The sequence below is a fragment of the Cyphomyrmex costatus genome, unplaced genomic scaffold, assembly GCF_001594065.2.
Source record: "Cyphomyrmex costatus isolate MS0001 unplaced genomic scaffold, Ccosl1.0 scaffold306, whole genome shotgun sequence".
Lineage (NCBI taxonomy): Eukaryota > Metazoa > Arthropoda > Insecta > Hymenoptera > Formicidae > Cyphomyrmex > Cyphomyrmex costatus.
In genome coordinates, this window is record NW_017277190.1 from 617,026 (window position 1) to 623,740 (window position 6,715).

Genomic DNA, 6,715 nt, shown 5'->3' on the forward strand with positions numbered 1-6,715 from the left:
AAGTTCGTTCTTTCATATTTATGTATATCTTTATATCTTCGTATTCTGTCTTGTTTTTCATGTTAATTCATATTAATTTATTTTATCTTTTTACTATGTGATTAAAGAAATTTTTAATGTTTGAATATTAATTTATCTTTTTAGTTTCTATTCATGTTTGAGAATAAGAGTCCTTTACTTATTTATTATTATTCTTCATAATAGTTTTGCAGAATAAAAATTTTTACGATTTAAATATTCATGCTAACACAGTATCCGAGACTGGACTGAAATGTATTAAAATGGATTCAAATTTTCAGAAATACACGGATTCATGAATGTTAAAATGAATCTTTTTCAATCCGAATACGTTTTTATTCATTTATAGGAATCGCATGGAGCATATCTGTATACTTTTCCAACCGAATACGTTTTTATTCATTTATAGGAATTGCATGGACCATATCTGTATACTTTTCAATCATAAAATAATATTAGCTTTTTCAGTGCGTTTGTGACCCCATAGTGAATACTGTTCAATTCATAGTTATGAATAAGAAACGCAGTTTTTCAATCCAATTGTATCCAAAAAAGAAACAAACGTTTATTAGAAAGAAAAAAACGATTATTAAAAAGAAACAAACGTTTATTAAAAAGGAGCAAACGTTTATTAAACAGAAACAAACGTTTATTAAAAAGAAACAAACGTTTATTAAAAAGAAACAAACGGAAAAAGAATCAAACGTTTATTAAAAAGAAACAAACGTTTATTAAAAAGGAAACAAACGTTTATTAAAAGGAAACAAACGTTTATTAAAAGGAAACAAACGTTTATTATAAAGAAACAATCTATCGAATGTGACGAGAAAAACTGATGTTGGATTTCGAAGCGAAAAGTCGAAAATCGGTTCCAAATTTGTAGGTTAGAAATGCGTATCTCGGCATTTTCTATCGAATGGCAGTACCGAGAAAAAACCGATTTTCGACTTCGAGGTGAAAAGTCGAAAATCGGTACCAAATTTGTAGGTTAGAAATGCGTATATCGGCGTTCTCTATCGAATGGTAGTGACGAGAAATAACCGATGTTGGATTTCGAGGTGAAGAGTCGAAAATCGACACCAAATTTGTAGGTTAGAAATGCGTATCTCGGCATTCCCTATCGAATGGTGGTAACGAGAAAAAACCGATTTTCGACTACGAAGTGAAAAGTCGAAAATGGATACCAAATTTGTAGGTTAGAAATGCGTATCTCGGCGTTCTCTATCGAATGGTGGTAACGAGAAAAAACCGATTTTCGACTTCGAAGTGAAAAGTCGAAAATCGATTCCAAATTTGTAGATTAGAAATGCGTATCTCGGCGTTCTCTATCGAATGGTAGTACCGAGAAAAAACCGATTTTCGACTTCAGAAAATCGATACCAAATTTGTAGGTTAGAAAAAAGTCGAAAATGGGTACCAAATTTGAAGGTTAAAAATGCGTATCTCGACATTCTCTATCGAATGGTAGTATCGAGAAAAAACCGATTTTCGACTTCCAAATTTGTAGGTTAGGAAAAAGTCGAAAATCGATCCCAAATTTGTGGGTTAGAAACGCGTTTCTCGACATTCTCTATCGAATGGTGGTAGCGGGAAAAAACCGATTTTCGACTTCCAAATTTGTAGGTTAGGAAAAAGTCGAAAATCGATCCCAAATTTGTGGGTTAGAAACGCGTTTCTCGACATTCTCTATCGAATGGTGGTAGCGGGAAAAAACCGATTTTCGACTTCCAAATTTGTAGGTTAGGAAAAAGTCGAAAATCGATCCCAAATTTGTGGGTTAGAAACGCGTTTCTCGACATTCTCTATCGAATGGTGGTAGCGGGAAAAAACCGATTTTCGACTTCCAAATTTGTAGGTTAGGAAAAAGTCGAAAATCGATCCCAAATTTGTGGGTTAGAAACGCGTTTCTCGACATTCTCTATCGAATGGTGGTAGCGGGAAAAAACCGATTTTCGACTTCCAAATTTGTAGGTTAGGAAAAAGTCGAAAATCGATCCCAAATTTGTGGGTTAGAAACGCGTTTCTCGACATTCTCTATCGAATGGTGGTAGCGGGAAAAAACCGATTTTCGACTTCCAAATTTGTAGGTTAGGAAAAAGTCGAAAATCGATCCCAAATTTGTGGGTTAGAAACGCGTTTCTCGACATTCTCTATCGAATGGTGGTAGCGGGAAAAAACCGATTTTCGACTTCCAAATTTGTAGGTTAGGAAAAAGTCGAAAATCGATCCCAAATTTGTGGGTTAGAAACGCGTTTCTCGACATTCTCTATCGAATGGTGGTAGCGGGAAAAAACCGATTTTCGACTTCCAAATTTGTAGGTTAGGAAAAAGTCGAAAATCGATCCCAAATTTGTGGGTTAGAAACGCGTTTCTCGACATTCTCTATCGAATGGTGGTAGCGGGAAAAAACCGATTTTCGACTTCCAAATTTGTAGGTTAGGAAAAAGTCGAAAATCGATCCCAAATTTGTGGGTTAGAAACGCGTTTCTCGACATTCTCTATCGAATGGTGGTAGCGGGAAAAAACCGATTTTCGACTTCCAAATTTGTAGGTTAGGAAAAAGTCGAAAATCGATCCCAAATTTGTGGGTTAGAAACGCGTTTCTCGACATTCTCTATCGAATGGTGGTAGCGGGAAAAAACCGATTTTCGACTTCCAAATTTGTAGGTTAGGAAAAAGTCGAAAATCGATCCCAAATTTGTGGGTTAGAAACGCGTTTCTCGACATTCTCTATCGAATGGTGGTAGCGGGAAAAAACCGATTTTCGACTTCCAAATTTGTAGGTTAGGAAAAAGTCGAAAATCGATCCCAAATTTGTGGGTTAGAAACGCGTTTCTCGACATTCTCTATCGAATGGTGGTAGCGGGAAAAAACCGATTTTCGACTTCCAAATTTGTAGGTTAGGAAAAAGTCGAAAATCGATCCCAAATTTGTGGGTTAGAAACGCGTTTCTCGACATTCTCTATCGAATGGTGGTAGCGGGAAAAAACCGATTTTCGACTTCCAAATTTGTAGGTTAGGAAAAAGTCGAAAATCGATTCCAAATTTGTGGGTTAGAAACGCGTTTCTCGACATTCTCTATCGAATGGTGGTAGCGGGAAAAAACCGATTTTCGACTTCCAAATTTGTAGGTTAGGAAAAAGTCGAAAATCGATCCCAAATTTGTGGGTTAGAAACGCGTTTCTCGACATTCTCTATCGAATGGTGGTAGCGGGAAAAAACCGATTTTCGACTTCCAAATTTGTAGGTTAGGAAAAAGTCGAAAATCGATCCCAAATTTGTGGGTTAGAAACGCGTTTCTCGACATTCTCTATCGAATGGTGGTAGCGGGAAAAAACCGATTTTCGACTTCCAAATTTGTAGGTTAGGAAAAAGTCGAAAATCGATCCCAAATTTGTGGGTTAGAAACGCGTTTCTCGACATTCTCTATCGAATGGTGGTAGCGGGAAAAAACCGATTTTCGACTTCCAAATTTGTAGGTTAGGAAAAAGTCGAAAATCGATTCCAAATTTGTGGGTTAGAAACGCGTTTCTCGACATTCTCTATCGAATGGTGGTAGCGGGAAAAAACCGATTTTCGACTTCCAAATTTGTAGGTTAGGAAAAAGTCGAAAATCGATCCCAAATTTGTGGGTTAGAAACGCGTTTCTCGACATTCTCTATCGAATGGTGGTAGCGGGAAAAAACCGATTTTCGACTTCCAAATTTGTAGGTTAGGAAAAAGTCGAAAATCGATCCCAAATTTGTGGGTTAGAAACGCGTTTCTCGACATTCTCTATCGAATGGTGGTACCGGGAAAAAACCGATTTTGACTTCCAAATTTGTAGGTTAGGAAAAAGTCGAAAATCGATCCCAAATTTGTGGGTTAGAAACGCGTTTCTTGACATTCTCTATCGAATGGTGGTAGCGGGAAAAAACCGATTATCGATTTCGAAGTGAAAAGTCGAAAATCGATTCCAAATTTGTAGGTTAGAAATGCGTATCTCGGCGTTCTCTATCGAATGGTGGTAACGAGAAAAAACCGATTTTCGACTTCAGTAAAGTCGAAAATCGATACCAAATTTGTAGGTTAGAAAAAAGTCGAAAATGGGTACCAAATTTGAAGGTTAGAAATGCGTTTCTCGACATTCTCTATCGAATGGTAGTATCGAGAAAAAACCGATTTTCGACTTCGAAGTGAAAAGTCGAAAATCGATTCCAAATTTGTAGGTTAGAAATGCGTATATCGGCGTTCTCTATCGAATGGTGGTTACGAGAAAAAACCGATTTCGACTTCGAAGTGAAAAGTCGAAAAACGATTCCAAATTTGTAGGTTAGAAATGCGTATCTCGGCGTTCTCTATCGAATGGTGGTAACGAGAAAAAACCGATTTTGGTTTTTGGGACATAATGGGTCATTTTGCGTTTCTTCTTTAGCAATTTTGCTTTTTGTGGCAAAACGGGACATTTTTGGCGTTTTTTGGAGCAATTTTAATTTTTGGGGAAAAACGGGTCACCTTTTGCGTTTTTTTGGAACTATTTTGCTTTTTGGGACAAAATGGGTAACTTTGTTTTTTTTTCGTTCATTTATGCGTTTTGTGACAAAATCGGTTATTTTGCGTTTTTTTGAGGAGCAATTTTGCTTTTTGGGGCATAATGGGTTATTTTGCGTTTTTTTGAGAAGTAATTTTGGTTTTTGGGGCTTAATGGGTCACTTTTTGCATTTTTTTCTGGAGTAATTTTGGTTTTTGGGGTTAATGGGTCTTTTTGCGTTTTTTGAGCGGTAATTTTCTTTTTGTGACACAATGGGTCATTTTGCGTTTTTTTGAGAAGCAATTTTGCTTTTTGTGCCAAAATGAGTCATTTTGCGTTTTTTGAGAGGTTATTTTCTTTTTGGGAGAAAATGGGTCATTTTGCTTTTTTTTGAGTAGCAATTTTGCTTTTTGTGCCAAAATGGGTCATTTTGCGTTTTTTGAGTAGTAATTTTGGTTTTTGGGGAAAAATGGGTCACTTTTTGCATTTTTCTGGAGTTATTTGTCTTTTTGGGAAATATTGGTCATTTTGCGTTTTTTTGAGAAGTAATTTTTGTTTTTGGGACTTAATGGGACACTTTTTGCATTTTTTCTGGAATAATTTTGCTTTTTGGGGAAAATGGGTCATTTTGCGATTTTTTGAGAGGTAATTTTGCTTTTTGGGGGATAATGGGGCATTTTGCGATTTTTGTGGAGCAATTTTGCTATTTGGGACGAAATGGGTCATTTTGCGTTTTTTTGAGAAGCAATTTTGCTTTTTGGGGGAATATGGATCATTTTGCGTTTTTTTTGAGAAGTAATTTTTGTTTTTCTGGCAAAATGGGTCACTTTTTGCATTTTTTTTGGAGCAATTTTGCTTTTTGGGAGAAAATGGGTCTTTTTGCGTATTTTTGAGAAGGTATTTAGCTTTTTTGGGGAAATGGGTCATTTTACGTGTTTTTGAGAAGGAATTTAGCTTTTTGTGGCAAAATGGGTCACTTTTTGCGATTTTTGAGAAGGAATTTTGCTTTTTGGGGAAAATGGGTCACTTTTTGCGTTTTTTCTTGAGCAATTTTGGTTTTTGAGGCAAAATGGGTCACTTTTTGCGTATTTTTCTAGAGCAATTTTGCTTTTTGGGGAATAATGGATCACTTTTTGAATTTTTTTCTGGAGCAATTTTGGTTTTTGGGACACTTTGGGTCACTTTCCATTTTTTTCTCCAGCAATTTAAATTTTTGGTGCATAATGGGTATTTTTTTGCGTTTTTTCTGGAGCAATTTTGCTTTTTGGGGAATATGGGTCACTTTTTGCGCTTTTTTGAGAAGTAATTTTGGTTTTTCGGGCAAAATGGGTCACTTTTTGCAATTTCTTCTGGAACAATTTTGTTTTTCGGGGCAAATGGGTCATTTTGCGTTTTTTTGAGGAGTAATTTTCTTTTTGTGGGAATATTGGTCATTTTGCGTTGTTTGAAAAGGAATTTTGCTTTTTGGGACAATTGGGTCACTTTTAGCGTTTTTTGGTGGCATTTTTCCTTTTTGGGGCATAGTGGTTCATTTTGCGTTTTTTTGAGGAGTAATTTTCCTTTTTGGGGCATAGTTTGTCATTTTGCTTTTTTTTGAGGAGAAATTTTGCTTTTTCGGGAATAATGGGTCACTTTTTGCGTTTTTTTTGTGGCAATTTTCCTTTTTGAGACAAAATGGGTCATTTTGCGTTTTTTTGAGGAGTAATTTTCCTTTTTGGGGAATAGTTGGTCATTTTGCTTTTTTTTGAGGAGTAATTTTGCTTTTTCGGGCAAAATGTGTCACTTTTTGCGTTTTTTGTGGAAATTTTCCTTTTTGAGGCAAAATGGGTCATTTTGCGTTCTTTTGAGGAGGAATTTTGCTTTTTGGGGCATTATGGGTCACTTTTTGCAATTTTTGAGAAGGAATTTTGCTTTTTGGGGAAAATGGGTCACTTTTTGCGTTTTTTAATGAGCAATTTTGGTTTTTGGGGCAAAATGGGTCACTTTTTACGTTTTTTTCTGGAGCAATTTTGCTTTTTGGGGCAAAATGGGTCACTTTTTGCATTTTTTTCGGGACCAATTTACTTTTTGTTGAATCATTATAAATTTTTGATTTTATATTTTTTAAAAAAAGAAAATTTTCAATTTAACATTTTTCCAAAAAAAAAATTAAAAAAAAAAAATTTTTCAAAAAAACTATTTTCGTTT